The sequence below is a fragment of the Protopterus annectens genome, chromosome 9.part0 (genome assembly GCF_019279795.1).
Source record: "Protopterus annectens isolate FY-2018-M chromosome 9.part0, PAN1.0, whole genome shotgun sequence".
Classification (NCBI taxonomy): domain Eukaryota; kingdom Metazoa; phylum Chordata; order Ceratodontiformes; family Protopteridae; genus Protopterus; species Protopterus annectens.
Window position 1 is genome coordinate 522,842,767 of NC_056743.1, and position 16,843 is coordinate 522,859,609.

At 42.9% G+C, this 16,843-nt stretch overlaps 1 protein-coding gene across 1 annotated transcript in view; it reads right to left on the minus strand.

The window, feature by feature from the left end:
- Window positions 1-16,843, minus strand: part of LOC122811319 (MOB kinase activator 1A) — a 782,470-nt gene that overhangs the window by 202,175 nt on the left and 563,452 nt on the right. The window lies entirely within an intron of this gene.

Consider the following 16,843-nt stretch of genomic DNA (forward strand, 5'->3'; position numbering starts at 1 on the left):
GATATATATTCTTACACATATATTTCTTTTGCTTTACCCCCCCCCCCTCTTTTCATATAGTGGATTGTTTACAATATCCAACAACACAGACAATGATGATCCATTTTTTGGGTTTCTAACAGCAAGTGATTAGTGTTGTTTTTGGCAATTGGCATAAGTATACCAATAGCAATATTTAGCTGTTGAATATTTGGCAATCATTATTCTGTTAGCTATAAAAACTGCCCTTATTATATTGTTGTCCACACATAGGTAACATTAGGGATAGATCAGTCAATGTAACTTTAATACAAAATAATTGGACATAATGATCCATAACTATCAGCTTTGTTTTACAACATTGATAAAAGGGTTGAACTAGATTGTTTTATCCATAACTTTTGGGACTGGCTAGTAGGCCTGCTAACTTTGATACAGCTATTCAGTCAACATAGTGTGATATGTCAAACACATATATTTTTATATGTAACTTTTGATATAGTCCTAATTACATTTTTTCAAACTTCATTGAATTTCCTTTAAGTTGAATATTGGCACTCTGGGACCCCATATATAAAAAATATATTTTAGAATTTTGAATTGAGTATACCTTTTGATTTGGGTGTCAAACATTATTCTGATTTTGTATATATTTTTTGTTGTTTCTTTCATTATACCAGCATTGTCCTGTAGCAGACGTGGTAATATTTTGCATTTATTTATGCATTCATAATATATGACCATTATTGTCTAAGATTTACAGGACGTGGTAATACCTTATATTTAATCAGCCAAATATTATGGATCTAAACCAAATATTATTGGATCTATCAGCAGACAAGGATGACCTTTGCACCCTTTGGAATTGGGAATGAAGCTATAATCTCTGGTATTACTACTGCTATCAAACCAGAGCAAAAATGTGAGACGCTTTTTTTAAATTTAAACAAAAATATGAAAAGTTTAAGATCTAGTGTTTGGCACCATAAATTATTAAAGACATATTTGGCTAAGGGCATTTGTCCGAGAGGTCTCAGAGTCAAAATTCAACCACTTGTGGGAGATCCTGATGATAATTTAATGACGGAATGGGCTCAGATCCAACAGGAGTATTCAATGAAGTTTGTCAGTTCTTTGTCTGATTATTACACTAGAACCATTGACAGAGAGACAAATACAGTCTTAGAATCTATTCAAGAATGTAATCACTATCAACATGAGACATTCTTTCCTGCTTTGTTATCAAAACTAAGCAGTGAATTACTGAGTTTTGAAACTATTTTGAAAGAGAGAAAGATTAAAAAATTCTCTCGTGATCTTATGGACTATGATAAAGGACAACCTTTCAAACAGGTCAGACATGTCAAATTCCAAGAGGGATATATTAAAAATAACAACAAGTTTCCATCTAATCCCAAAAGGAAACGCCCGAGATCCATACTTAAAACTAAGGGTACTAATGCAGAATCAACAGATTATGATACATCATCTGGGACAGACACGGAGACACAGTCCATTCTAGATTCCCCCAACCCAAAAAGGAAAAATAATATGTCCCCTTTAGGGAACACAGAGGGAGGAGGGGTGGTAGAAAGCACAAAAAAAGTCACAAGTCTGGAAAGCTTGCTACAAATGTTGTCGAACAAGTAAATAATGTACATAACATTTCAAAAATCACATTAACAGCTGAACAAACATCATTACTCAATAAAGGATTGTCTTTCATTCCTGGATTCTTTGTGTCTGAGGATAATTTTACACAGGATTTATTCTCATTTTGTAGGTTAATGAATCTCAAGTTATTTTTTCAGGACAAAGAAGATGGTGGTTCAACACAATTTGATTCTTTCAAATATCACAGTTCATCCTTTACACCACCTATGTATCCTACTGTTAATTTATTTTTGCGCAGTGTCTTAAATGAGTTACATCTCCAGTATAATCATGCTTTACCTATGCTCAATAACATGACTGAGGTTGAAAAATCATGTTTGGACGAATTAGTACGTAACAAGGATTTGGTGATTATAAAAGCAGATAAAGGAGGGGCAGTGGTAGTGTTAGATTGGGCCTACTATGATAATGAAGCTTATAAGCAGTTGAATGATGCTCGATACTACACTAAGATGCCACTTGACCCTACTCCTGTTTTCAAAAAACAGATTGATGATTTCTTAGAATCAGCCTTTGACAATGGCATCATATCTAAGCAAACATTAGACCATTTAACAATTTCTGACCCCATTAGACAATACATCTATTTTCTACCCAAAATACATAAAGATTTGTTTTATCCACCTGGTAGGCCAATTGTATCAGGTATGGGCTCATTGACAGAACCACTTTCTGAATTTTTGACTAAGTATTTAAAACCTTTATTATCATATGTAAGATCTCGCATACAGGATACTACTCAATTTTTGAGTATTGTCAATGATATGCAGCTAGATTCAAATTGGTGGCTCTGTACTTTGGATGTGAGCTCATTATACACAAGTATTCCACACTGGGCCGGACTTGATGCTATTGAATTCTGGTTACATCAATCCAACATGTATCAACCAGGATTCAATAAGTTATTATTAAATCTAACTGAGCATGTATTGACCAAAAATGTTTTCTTTTACAATCAGGAATGTTTTTTGCAAACCAATGGTACAGCTATGGGGGCATCTTTTGCCCCCATATATGCTGACCTATTTATGGCTTATTTGGAACACATTATGATTTATGATGTTACTCATAATCTTTTTTTGCCTGAGATAGACATCTGGCGGAGGTATTTGGATGACTGCTGGATGGTGTGGAGATCGGATATTCCATATCTGCTTGAATTTGTAGAATATTTGAATGATAATAAATGGGGAATAAAATTTACCATCAATTATGATCTAGCATCAATAACTTTTTTGGATGTTTTGGTCACAAGAAATATTGATAATACTTTAAAAACTGAGACCTATAGAAAATTTCCCGAATATAACACTCTTCTCCACGCTTCCAGCTTTCATCCAAAACACATTGCAAAAAACATTCCCAAATCTCAATTCATCAGAATGAGAAGGAATTGCTCTGACAATGTCAGTTTTGGTCATCATACTCAAGATTTGTGTACCAGGTTTAAGAATAGGGGTTATAATTCAGGTTTTGTTACTATGGCTTTGAATCATGCCTCAGGGTTACAGAGACCAAGTTTATTAACGTACAAACAAAAACCTAACACGAAAAGTACATTGCGTTTTACCACCACATATGGTAGAAATACCAACACCTTTATCAACATCATTAAAGGAAACTGGAATATACTGGAATCAGATGTTAAAACCAAATCTATTGTTCCAAACACATGTTTGTTTTCATTTCGAAAAGGTAAAAATTTAGCAGGATACTTTAATCATTACAAACACCATTCTGAATCTTCTTTATCCAATTTATATCAAACGACCATCTTGGGTGATAAACTCATTGGCTGTTTTCCTTGTGGTCATTGTGTTAACTGCAAATTCATAACAAAAACAAAAGAGTTTACTAGTAGAAACAGTCATAATGTGTTCGATATAAAATTTTTTGCCAATTGTAACACGGATTGGGCCATTTATATGGCTCATTGTAACTGTCATTCATTTTATGTTGGGCAAACTTCACGACCAGTTAGGCTACGGATATCAGAACATTTGAGTGACATTAGATGTAAAAGAACATCTAATGCATTATTTAAACACACACTGATACATAATAAAGCTCAATTTCGTTTCACCATTATTGACATAATTATTGGTGATAGAAGCAACAAAGGGGGTTGGCACACTAAACTTGACCTAAAAGAAAAGAAGTGGATCACCAAACTTGGTGCTTTGTTAAATCCAGGATTAAATGAACATTTATAATATACAATAATAATTATAACAAACATGGATTTAACATAAAATTTTCTACACATGATATGTCATTATATTATTATTTTTTGTTTTCATATATATGTTTTTTGCATTTACTATTGCAATATTAGATATATTATTATGTTTAATATTAATGAGTTTGATTGATTGATCTATACAACCAATCATTGAATTGCATGTTGTATTTAAACACCAAATTTTCCTGAATGGGTTCTGTTGGTATACACTGAAGAAGGCTGGGTTTGAACCTGGGCCGAAACCGGTATGTGTGGGACCTACTTGGTGTTTTGGTAGTTTATTAATGCTTCAATAAACTACTTCTCACAGTCCGATTTTTGTTGCTGGCGTTTATTTTTGTTATTCATTGGAATTGCAGCCGTGCAACTCCTTGCGTGCAGGATATACTTTGTCTCAAAACAGAATATGCCAAGCTGTTAGATGAAGAGAGTGAAGCTTGACATTGAGCAGATGCCCGTCCTTCTGAGACAATAGGTGTGGAATCAAAGGTAAGGGCCATGGAGGCTTCCTTACCAGACTCCTCAGCAATGGGTACCAGTGCTGCCGAGGCCAATCTGGAGCTATTAAAATCATCCTTGGCTTGTCTTGTCTGACCTTTAGAAGTACCTTTGGGAGGAGAGGCAGAGGTAGAAAGGCATACACATGAAGATTTGTCCAACTGAAAGAAAGAGCATCCACTTTCCAGGCTGTGTGATGAAACCTTTTCGTGCAAAACTTTGGCAGCTGGTGGTTCAGTGGAGAAGCGAACAGATCTATGTCTGGAGTTCCCCATGACACTGTCAATGTCTGAAATACATGAAGATCCAGTTTCCACTCGTGGGGATCCATGATTTGCCTGCTTAACACATCTGCTAAGGAGTTCTGTGCTCCTGGCAGAAACCTTGCTTGAAGATTCAGCTGCAAGCTTAACGCAGTCTCCCACAAAATCATTGCTTGCCTGCATAGAGGATAAGAATGTGTTCTCCCTTGTTTGTTGATGTACCACATGACAGTTGTGTTGTCTGTTAGAATCAACACCTGCCCTGGAAGAAGTAAATCCTTGAAAGCCAGTAATGCAAACTGGACTGCTAACATCTCCTTCATGTTGATATGTAGATGCTGCAGTCTGGCAGGCCACTTGTCTTGTATCCACTTTCCATTCAGATGAGCTCCCAAGCTGTGTCTGAGGCATCTGTCGTTAGAATCTGACTCGCCTCTGGCCGGGTCACAGAGAGTCCCTTGTTTAGGTGACATTCCTGAGCCCACCACAAAAATTCCTTTTGAATGCAAGGTATTATTTGAATGACAGTGTCCAAATCCTGGCAGTGCTGTGTCCATACATTTTGAGATACCATTGTAGCTTCCTCATATGCAGTTTGGCATTGGGAAGTACCAGAATACAAGATGCCATGAACCCTAAGGCTTGAAGGACTGTCCTTGCAGTCAGCCCGGACTGATGAGATAGTTGATGGAAGTAAAGAGAAAGATTCTTTTGTTTGTCCGGGGTTAAAAGGCCATCTGGGTTGCTGTATTCAGTCTCACACCCAGAAAGCACATGTCTTGAGAGGGTACTAGACTGGACTTTATTTCGTTCACAGAATACCCTAGGCATCTTAACACTGCTATCACATATTCCAAATGCTGAAGAAGCACGTCCCTTCCTTGAGCCAGAATCAGGCAATCGTCCAAATAAGGATAGATTTGTATTCCTTTTAGCCTGAAGAAAGCTATCACTGGAGCCAGAACCTTTGTGAATACTCTGGGCGCAGTAGATAAGCCAAAGGGCAATGCAGAGAACTGATAATGAGAATTCCCAGCTCGAAAACGCAGATACTTCCTGCAAATTAGTCTGATAGGAACATGAAGGTAAGCTTCCTTGAGATCCAAAGTTACCATCCAGTGATCTTTGCCCAGCAGAGGTAAAAGCTATTGTAACGTCAACATTCTGAACTTGGGAATGTCCAGATAAGTGTTGAGGATAGACAGATCCAAAATTGGTCTCCACGTGTTCCCCTTTTTTGGTACTAGGAACAGGCGAGAATAAAATCCTAGGCCCCTTTCTGGCACAGGAACCGGCTGAATGGCCCCTATTTGGAGCAACAGAGAAATTTGCTTGTGAGCCTCTTTCCTTTGTTGAGGAGGAATGTCTGGCATGCCTTTGAAAGGAGGCAAGGTATGGAAATAAAACCTGTAACCGTGGTGAATGATATCCAATACCCATCTGTCTTGGGTAATTAAACTCCAGTTTTCTTTGAAAAGTGCCAACCTTCCTCCCAAAGGTGCTGCCAGACGAGAAGATTCTGGCAGCTGAAAGGCAGGTCATTGTGTCTGTTTACGAAAGGACTGACCCCTGCCCTCACCAGAAGACTGAGCAGGTGAACTCCCTGTTCTAGGCCTAAAAGAACCTTGAGCTCTGCCTCTACCACGTCTAGACCTACCCCTAGACTGGGAATCATAAGCAGGATATGTCCACCCCTTGGTAGGCCAATTTCTACTAAACTTGGAGGCTGAACCTGCAAAAATCTTTAACAGTCTGCATAGACTTAGCCTTGTCTTCCATTTTCTTTAGAACTGCTTCCACAGGCGAACCAAACAACACATCAGATTGTAAAGGAGCATCTAAAATCCTTGTTTTCACATGCTCAGCTAAATTCTGATCCCTCAACCAGGCGTGCCTGCGAAGAACGAACCAGTGGCAGCCACCCTCGAAGAGGCCTGCACAGCATCAAAACCACATTGCAAAGAATGCTTACCCACCTGTTCAGAAACATGAACTAAATCTTGCAACTCTTTACACTCAATACCTTCCGCCAAAGCATCTACCTTAGACTTTAATTGTGAAAGGAGATAATTTTGGTATTTCAACATGTGAAACTGGCAATTCAAAGCTCTCATGGCCAAAGTGGAAGAAGTATACACTTTCTTTCCCCATCTATCCAAAGCCCTTGCCTCTTTATCTGGAGGAACAGGATTTTTAACAACAGAAGCCTTAACACCTTTAGGCCCCTGTGAAACAGTTTCTGGGTCTGCCCTAGGACTCTTAAAAGATACTTATGAGCTTCAGGCACCCTATAATATCTATCCGGTTTAACTGGAGCAGGAGGCAAAGAGTCAGGGTTCAGAGAAGCCTCTGCAAAACATCCTCTACCACATCTAGAACAGGAGGTATAGCTAAAGGCCTATGCTGGGGTAGAAACAAAATTCCCTAAGCCTTTTCCTGGAATCAGAGAAATCCTGACCTTCCCATTTAAAATGCTCCCTCATGGAATGAAGAGTCTCTGAAAATGAAAAATCCTCAGGAGGAGAAGCAGAAGGAGTAGAATCATCTACATCAGAATCAGAGTAAGGGGAATACTCCTGCAAGTCTTCAGCCGAAGACTCAGAAGCATCCGAACACTGCTCAAAACTCCCAAGCTCAGGTTCCACCCTAGGCCTCTTATCAGGAGGGGGAATAGAACCTCTAATCATTGTAATCAAATCTTCTGCCATCTTAAGCATATGCTTCTGAGGAACAGACCCTGAAGAACTAGGGGTAACTCCTGAAACAAAACCTGGCCTGCCCCTGGGAGAAGCCTTGGAAACAGCAGGGGAGGGCCTAACCACCTTATAAAGGGAAGGAAGAACAGCTACCTGAGAAGCCCCTTCCGCCTGGCCTACCTCCTGAGAGGTCACATCTTGCAGTAATAAAGTCTCTCCCTGGGATTCCAAAGAAATTTCTGGCTGAACCCCTGGCTCCACCGAGCCCTCTAAAGAACCGACGTCCGGGACGGACGGTTCTTCCAGCCTAGGCTTTGCTGTTTTGTCCTTGCGCTTTTTGAAGCGGGCCGGAGCATCCGGCGGCATTTTATAATTACACCGCTTCCCAAAACTAACCTGGCACAATCTAATCTTCTCTTTATAGTGCGTTTGTTAAATCTAGCACAAGAGCGACAGCCAACAACGCCGTGCTCAGGCCCTAAGCAAGGTATACACAAGGTATGGTAATCCCTATGAGGTATCTGTTTCCCACAAGAAATACAGTTATTCACTTTTTCTGACATCCGGTAAAATACTGAGGCAAGAAAAACCAAAATAATCCCCAACGGGTACTTAGCCAACTTGATTCGGTCTGAAACTCCGACTTCGGAAAATCTCAGAACGCCAACCTGCACTTGCAAAACTGCTTCTGCATCGGACCATGCGGCAAAAAAGACTGAGGATATGGCGTCGGTCATGCGCATTTGTACCCTGGCGTCCTGGCGTCAGACTAATGCGCCTTGACCGGCGTCAGCCATACTTTGGTATTCGGGCCGACTGGGACAGCGGACTACCCAAGTGTTAGGACTGCAGCAATGTGGTATGAAGAACATCAATAGTTTTTGTGGGACTCCTGCCTGTTTTTGGATATTTCTTCTTGCTGTTGTGGTTTTCCTGTGATGGCGAGTGAATCCTCTTAATTTACCTCATATTTTTAGAGAGGAGACTGTTGATAACACACAGCGGACGATGAACCATTGTTACTCATGGCGATTCTTCTTTGGAATGGTCTGGTACTGGTCATGTGAATATAGCTTCTAGCTCATCCCATACACTTGAAAGGTTTGAATTGGAGCGGGAGAGTTAGAAAGTACAGTTGTGTACACTTACCATAAATGTAGATGTTAGAGTGTATTCACTGTTGCAGTCATCACACTTGGGTTATCTGCCTGCAGGTAGCCCTCAGTCGCCAAAATACCAGAGTCTTAGGATTTTTGCATCGGATGCTGTCGCTTCTTCCATGATGTCAGGTCGTTAGGGGGTATAAAACAGGCAGCAGATGCCATTACATCAGGTTTTCTTGCCCCAAATGTCAGGAGCCCCAAAATAGGAAGCAAGTATAAGGTGGGGAACACCACCAGTAAAAAGTAAATACCAATGCCATTAAGAATGGCCATAGAGAGGAGAGGTAGAAAGACAGAGAAAACCACAGGGCTGGAGGAGGAAACCAGGACTGCAACAGTGAATACACTCGAACATCTACATTTAATAAGTGTACACAACTGTACTATGTTTTTCGTGTTTCATTGTTGCAGTCATCATACTTGGGTTGATTTCCAAAGCTGAGGAAGGGTGGAGGCAGTCAAGAAGTGTTAGGGCTGGCTAGCAGGCCTTGTAAGACTGCTGTAGCAAATCCAGCTCTGGATTTAGAAAAAATAGGTAAGTGGTAATGTTTGGTGAAGGTGTGTAATGAACTAGAGGCTGCAGCTTCCAGAATGTCCCTAGTAGGAACTCCCCTGAGAAATGCTGTAGAGGTAGAAGTAGCCCCAGTGGAATGTGGTCTGATCCCCTGTGGGGTAGGTTTTCCATGGTGCTTGTAGCAGAAATGGATGTAGTGTGCTATCCATTTGGAAATGGTTAATTTTGAAAAGGCCTTACCATCTGCCCCTGTAGCAAAGCTGACCAGCAGCTAGTCAGATTTTCTGAAAGGTTTAGTCCTGTCAAGGTAGAACCTGAGGTGTCTGTGCACGTTCAAGGAATGCGGGATCCTTTTCTCTTTATCCTGAGGGTTAGGGAAGAAAGTTGACAAATGGATGGATTGGTTTAGAGCCACACTGGACACCAACTTAGGCATAAAGGATGGGTTAGTCCTGAGGGAAACCCTGTCAGCATGGAAAATAATGAAGAGCTACACAGCCATTAGTGCCTGTAACTCAGACACTCTTCTTGCTGAAGTTATGGCTAAAAGCAGGGCTGTTTTCCAAGAGAGGAATTTTAACTCTGCTGAAGCAGCAGGATCAAAAGGGAGTATTGTGAGCTTTTCCAGTACAAAGTTAAGGTCCCAGGCAGGGGTGGGTGCTTTCACGGGACCTAAAGTTGTTGGTCCCTCTCAGGAACTGCTTGATGTGAGGGTGAGAAAATAGAGGTGGCTCAGTTTTACAATGAGCTGAGATTGCAGAGGCATGAATCTTAATGGAGAAGGATAGGCCTCTGTGGATTAGCTCTGCTAAGTAATCCAGGATTAGAGGTAAGGAGGGCACTGCTGTGTCCTTCCCTTGACACAGATTCCAAGAACAATATCTTTTCCACTTTTCAGCATAGAATTTCCTAGTACTAGGCCTTCTGACTTCAAGAATGGCGTCCAGCACCTGTTTGCTGATGGTTGCTGGTGGTGTATTCAGGAATAAGCCAGGCTGCAAGGTTTAGGGTTTGCAACTGTGGATGCAAAATCTGTCCCTCCTACTGAGACAGCAGGGTAGGAGGTTCCACCCTAGGCCTCTTATCAGGAGGGGGAATAGAACCTCTAATCATTGTAATCAAATCTTCTGCCATCTTAAGCATATGCTTCTGAGGAACAGACCCTGAAGAACTAGGGGTAACTCCTGAAACAAAACCTGGCCTGCCCTGGGAGAAGCCTTGGAAACAGCAGGGGAGGGCCTAACCACCTTATAAAGGGAAGGAAGAACAGCTACCTGAGAAGCCCCTTCCGCCTGGCCTACCTCCTGAGAGGTCACATCTTGCAGTAATAAAGTCTCTCCCTGGGATTCCAAAGAAATTTCTGGCTGAACCCTGGCTCCACCGAGCCCTCTAAAGAACCGGCGTCCGGACGGACGGTTCTTCCAGCCTAGGCTTTGCTGTTTTGTCCTTGCGCTTTTTGTGAAGCGGGCGGAGCATCCGACGGCATTTTATAATTACACCGCTTCCCAAAAACTAACCTGGCACAATCTAATCTTCTCTTTATAGTGCGTTTGTTAAATCTAGCACAAGAGCGACAGCCAACAACGTCGTGCTCAGGCCCTAAGCAAGGTATACACAAGGTATGGTAATCCCTATGAGGTATCTGTTTCCCACAAGAAATACAGTTATTCACTTTTTCTGACATCCGGTAAAATACTGAGGCAAGAAAAACCAAAATAATCCCCAACGGGTACTTAGCCAACTTGGATTCGGTCTGAAACTCCGACTTCGGAAAATCTCAGAACGCCAACCTGCACTTGCAAAACTGCTTCTGCATCGGACCATGCGGCAAAAAAGACTGAGGATATGACGTCGGTCATGCGCATTTGTACCCTGACGTCCTGACGTCAGACTAATGCGCCTTGACCGACGTCAGCCATATACTTTGGTATTCGGGCCGACTGGGACAGCGGACTACCCAAGTGTTAGGACTGCAGCAATGTGGTATGAAGAACATCAATAGTTTTTGTGGGACTCCTGCCTGTTTTTGGATATTTCTTCTTGCTGTTGTGGTTTTCCTGTGATGGCGAGTGAATCCTCTTAATTTACCTCATATTTTTAGAGAGGAGACTGTTGATAACACACAGCGGACGATGAACCATTGTTACTCATGGCGATTCTTCTTTGGAATGGTCTGGTACTGGTCATGTGAATATAGCTTCTAGCTCATCCCATACACTTGAAAGGTTTGAATTGGAGCGGGAGAGTTAGAAAGTACAGTTGTGTACACTTACCATAAATGTAGATGTTAGAGTGTATTCACTGTTGCAGTCATCACACTTGGGTTATCTGCCTGCAGGTAGCCCTCAGTCGGCCAAAATACCAGAGTCTTAGGATTTTTGCATCGGATGCTGTCGCTTCTTCCATGATGTCAGGTCGTTAGGGGGTATAAAACAGGCAGCAGATGCCATTACATCAGGTTTTCTTGCCCCAAATGTCAGGAGCCCCAAAATAGGAAGCAAGTATAAGGTGGGGAACACCACCAGTAAAAAGTAAATACCAATGCCATTAAGAATGGCCATAGAGAGGAGAGGTAGAAAGACAGAGAAAACCACAGGGCTGGAGGGAGGGAAACCAGGACTGCAACAGTGAATACACTCGAACATCTACATTTAATAAGTGTACACAACTGTACTATGTTTTTCGTGTTTCATTGTTGCAGTCATCATACTTGGGTTGATTTCCAAAGCTGAGGAAGGGTGGAGGCAGTCAAGAAGTGTTAGGGCTGGCTAGCAGGCCTTGTAAGACTGCTGTAGCAAATCCAGCTCTGGATTTAGAAAAAATAGGTAAGTGGTAATGTTTGGTGAAGGTGTGTAATGAACTAGAGGCTGCAGCTTCCAGAATGTCCCTAGTAGGAACTCCCCTGAGAAATGCTGTAGAGGTAGAAGTAGCCCCAGTGGAATGTGGTCTGATCCCCTGTGGGGTAGGTTTTCCATGGTGCTTGTAGCAGAAATGGATGTAGTGTGCTATCCATTTGGAAATGGTTAATTTTGAAAAGGCCTTACCATCTGCCCCTGTAGCAAAGCTGACCAGCAGCTAGTCAGATTTTCTGAAAGGTTTAGTCCTGTCAAGGTAGAACCTGAGGTGTCTGTGCACGTTCAAGGAATGCGGGATCCTTTTCTCTTTATCCTGAGGGTTAGGGAAGAAAGTTGACAAATGGATGGATTGGTTTAGAGCCACACTGGACACCAACTTAGGCATAAAGGATGGGTTAGTCCTGAGGGAAACCCTGTCAGCATGGAAAATAATGAAGAGCTACACAGCCATTAGTGCCTGTAACTCAGACACTCTTCTTGCTGAAGTTATGGCTAAAAGCAGGGCTGTTTTCCAAGAGAGGAATTTTAACTCTGCTGAAGCAGCAGGATCAAAAGGGAGTATTGTGAGCTTTTCCAGTACAAAGTTAAGGTCCCAGGCAGGGGTGGGTGCTTTCTTACGGGACCTAAAGTTGTTGGTCCCTCTCAGGAACTGCTTGATGTGAGGGTGAGAAAATAGAGGTGGCTCAGTTTTACAATGAGCTGAGATTGCAGAGGCATGAATCTTAATGGAGAAGGATAGGCCTCTGTGGATTAGCTCTGCTAAGTAATCCAGGATTAGAGGTAAGGAGGGCACTGCTGTGTCCTTCCCTTGACACAGATTCCAAGAACAATATCTTTTCCACTTTTCAGCATAGAATTTCCTAGTACTAGGCCTTCTGACTTCAAGAATGGCGTCCAGCACCTGTTTGCTGATGGTTGCTGGTGGTGTATTCAGGGAATAAGCCAGGCTGCAAGGTTTAGGGTTTGCAACTGTGGATGCAAAATCTGTCCCTCCTACTGAGACAGCAGGGTAGGAGTCTGGTGAAGTTGCCAGGGTGGCACTGTTGTCAGACCGGGTAAGATTGGGTACCAGTGCTGGCATGGCCAGTCTGGGGCAATAATAATTACCCATGGCCTATCCTGTTTTATCTTGAGTAGTACTTTTGAGAGGAGGGGCAGAGGGGGAAAAGCATAAAGTGAGAGGTTTTCCCATTGGAAGGATAAGGATAGGGCATCCACATTCCAGGCCCTGCTGTGAGGGTTCCTGGTGCAGAAATTGCTCAAATGATGGTTCTCGGGGGAGGCAGAGAGGTCCACCTCCGGTGTCCCCCACCTCTGGATTAGAAGGTTGAAGGTGTTGGGCTCCAATTTCCACTCGTGTGGGTCTAGAAGGTTTCAGCTTAAGTCGTCTGCCAGTGAATTTTGTTTGCCTGGCAGGAATTAAGCTTGTAGATGCACTTGGTTGCTCAAGGCTGTGTTCCACTGGGCCATGGCTAACCTGCAGATTGGGTAAGAATGGGCCCCCCCCCCTGCTGGGCCATGGCTAACCTGCAGACTGGGTAAGAATGGGCCCCCCCCTGCTTGTTTAAGTACCACATACCTGTGGTGATGTCTGTTTTTATAAGCAGTTGTCCTGGAAGGATTAGGTAATTGAAGGCTGTCAGAGCAGCCTGTACAGCTAGGATCTCTTTTTGATTGATGTGCAGGAGACTTTGGCCTGGGCTCCAGTGGCCCTGCATGCATTTGCCTGCCATATGAGCCCCCCAATGCATAGTCTGATGCGTCTGTTGTCAGGGTTTGGGCAGCGAGGGGTTGAGTGAAAAGCAGTCCCTTGCTGTGGTTGCATGCTTCTGCCCACCAAAGGAACTCTGCCCTTAAACAAGGTATGATTGGGAATGACTGTTTCCAGGTCCTGAGAATGCTGGCACCAAAGACTTAAGTACTATTGAAGTTTCTTTATATGCAGTCTTGCATATGGAATTAGCAGAATACATGAGGCCATAAACTCTAGGGCTTGCAGTATTTTCCTTGGAGATAGCTGGGTTCTGGTGGCCATTTGTTTGAAGTAGTTTGTCAGATAGCATTTCTCACTTCAGAAAGACAGGTCTATCTGGGAAGCTGTGTTCAAGCTTGCTCCCAGGAATACAATCTTTTGACTGGGCACCAGTTGTGACTTCTTTTTGTTGATGGTGTACCCCAACGAAGTGAGAAGGCTTTTTACAAATGCCAGGTGCTGAAGTAGCAAGTCCTGACAGTCCGAATGAATCAGGCAATCATCCCAAGTATGGGAAAATTTGGATATTTATCTGCCTGCAGTATGCAATGGCTGGAGCCAAGCACTTTGTGAATACTCTGGGCGCAGTAGATAAGCAAAGGGAAGTGCAGAGAACTGATAGTACATAGAGCCTGCCCTGAAGCGTAGACATTTTCTGCATGACTTCCTTATGGGGATGTGCAGATAGGATTCTTTTAAGTTTAGAGTGACTAACCAGGCATCCTTGGCTTGCCTAGGGAGAAGCTGTTGCAGGGTAAGCATCCTGAATTTTGGGACCACCAGAAAGGTGTTGAGAACTGACAGATCCAGGATTGGGCGCCAAGAGCCCTCTTTTCTGGGCACCAGGAAAAGTCTAGAGTAGAAACCCTGCCACCTTTGTTCTACTGGAACAGGTTGAATAGCTCTGATATTGAGCAGGGAAAGCACATGCTTTTGAGCCTCTGCCCATTGGTTTGGAGGAAGGTCTGGAAACCCGCTTGGGGTTTGGCAGTGAATGGAAGTAGAATCTTTACCCCTGGGATAGCCCCTGTTTAGGACCCATTGGTCCTGAGTAATGGACATGGTTTTTTGCATGAAGGGCAAGTTTTCCTCCTAGGGGCACAAGTAATTGGGTGGGGATGGGAAGGATAATTGAAAAGTCATTGCAAACTTTTTCCATAAGGGGGCGGCTTACCACTTCCTGTTTTCGAGGTGGGAGCACTCCATTGTTTAGATCTCTGCATACCCAGAGACTGTAGTCCGGGGTGGCTTGTTTTCCTTGGGTTCGGTTTGAGGGGCTGGACAGGACATGTTTTTTATAAGGCAAATGCCTACTGAATCTAGGTGGCTGCACTTGTAAGAATTTAACAAGTTTGCATAGATTTAGCTTTTTCTTCCATCTTTTTAAGAACCTCTTCTGCTTTGGTGCCAAACAAACAGTCCTTATTTAAAGGAGTGTCTAGTAATTTGGATTTGACATGATCTGGCAAGGTTTGTTCCTTCAGCTAAGCATGCCTTCGCAGTACAAACCCAGTGACTGCAGCCCTGCAAGATGCTTCTACGGCATCAAAGCCACACTGCAAAGTATGCTTACTAACTTGGTTTGCAGAATGTATTAACTCTTGTAAATCGTTATTTTCCGCACAATCTGGAAGTAACACCATTTTTTAATTAGTTCCATAATATGTTGCTGGTACTTCAATATGTGAAACTGGCAACTCAATGCCCTGACGGCAAGAGTTGCAGAGGTATATACCTTCTTACCCCATTTGTTTAAAGCTCTGGAATCCCTGTCTGAAGGGGTAGGATTTTTGGCTGTAGTAGCTTTAATACCTTTCGGTCCCTGGGAAATGGTCTCTGGACCCCAGTAGGATTCTTAAGAGAAATTTGTGAGAATCAGGTACTCTGTAGTATCTGTCAGGTTTCCTCGGGGCCGGGGGGGGGGGGGGGGGTAAAGTGCCTGGAGTAAGACTGGACTCCATGAAGACATCTACAACATCCAGGACAGGGGGTAGCTAGAGGCCTGTGCTGAGGCAACTCTAAAAATTCTCAGAGTCTCTTTTTGGACTGAGGGTAGTCCTAGCGTTCTCAGCGGAAATGCTCTCAAAGTATGCAAGGTTTCACCAAAAGAAAAATCCTCTGGAGGGGAGGCAGATGGAATGGATTCCTCTGCATCTGAATCCTCATAGGTTAAGGGCATGTCCTGATAATCAGAAGGGTCAAAGTCATCGAAAGTACAGTTTTGTACCTACCATAAATGTAGATGTCCGAATAGGAATGCATCTGCAGTCCTTACAAATGGGTTGTCCTGTCGTCAGGCAGCCCTTCGGTCGGCCGGATTCCAAAGTCTGGGTCTGGCCTTGGCTGGTGTCGCACTTCACCCGACGTCATAGCTGCAGTTCTTCGGGTATAAAGGCATCAGCCGACGCCATTTTCCTCAGTGTTTCTTGCCCCAGATGCCAGTTGCCCTCTTGGATAGCTAAATTTTGGATAAATGCCAATGTTTCCAAATAGTAGAAGGCAAACAAAAAATAAGCATGTATGTACATATATACAAACAAATACACCATAAGAGATCCCCAGCTAGCTATTAGATGGGCAAATACCCTAGGAATACCTCAGAGGGAAGGAGGGTAATCCTGACTGCAGATGCATTCCTATTCGGACATCTACATTTATGGTAGGTACAAAACTGTACTATGTCCTTCAAGGATGCATCTGCAGTCCTTACAAATGGGTAGAATACCATAGCCAAACTAGAGGAGGAGGAAGAAGAAATTATGGTGTAGTTAGGATCCCTTGCAAAACAGCAGTGGCAAACCCTGCTCGGGATCTAGAGTATAAAGGTAAGTTATAATGCTTGGCAAATGTATGCACGGAGGTCCAAGTAGCAGCCTCTATAATGTCCTTGGTAGCCACTCCTCGTAAGAAAGCTGTGGTAGTGGCTGTAGCCCTTGTAGAATGAGGCCTTATGTTCTGTGGAGTTTGCTTTCCATGGTAGGAGTAGCAGAATCTGATGCAATTTCCTATCCACTTGGAGATTGTCTGTTTTGAAATTGCTTTTCCTTCCCTTCCTGTTGCATATGCTACCAGAAGCTGGTCAGTTTTTCTATTGCCCTTGGTTCTGTCCAGGTAGTAGCGCAATTGTCTATGTACATCCAAAGTATGCAGCAGTCTTTCCCCCCTGTTCTGTGGATTGGGGAAGAATGTAGGTAGGTGGATAGCCT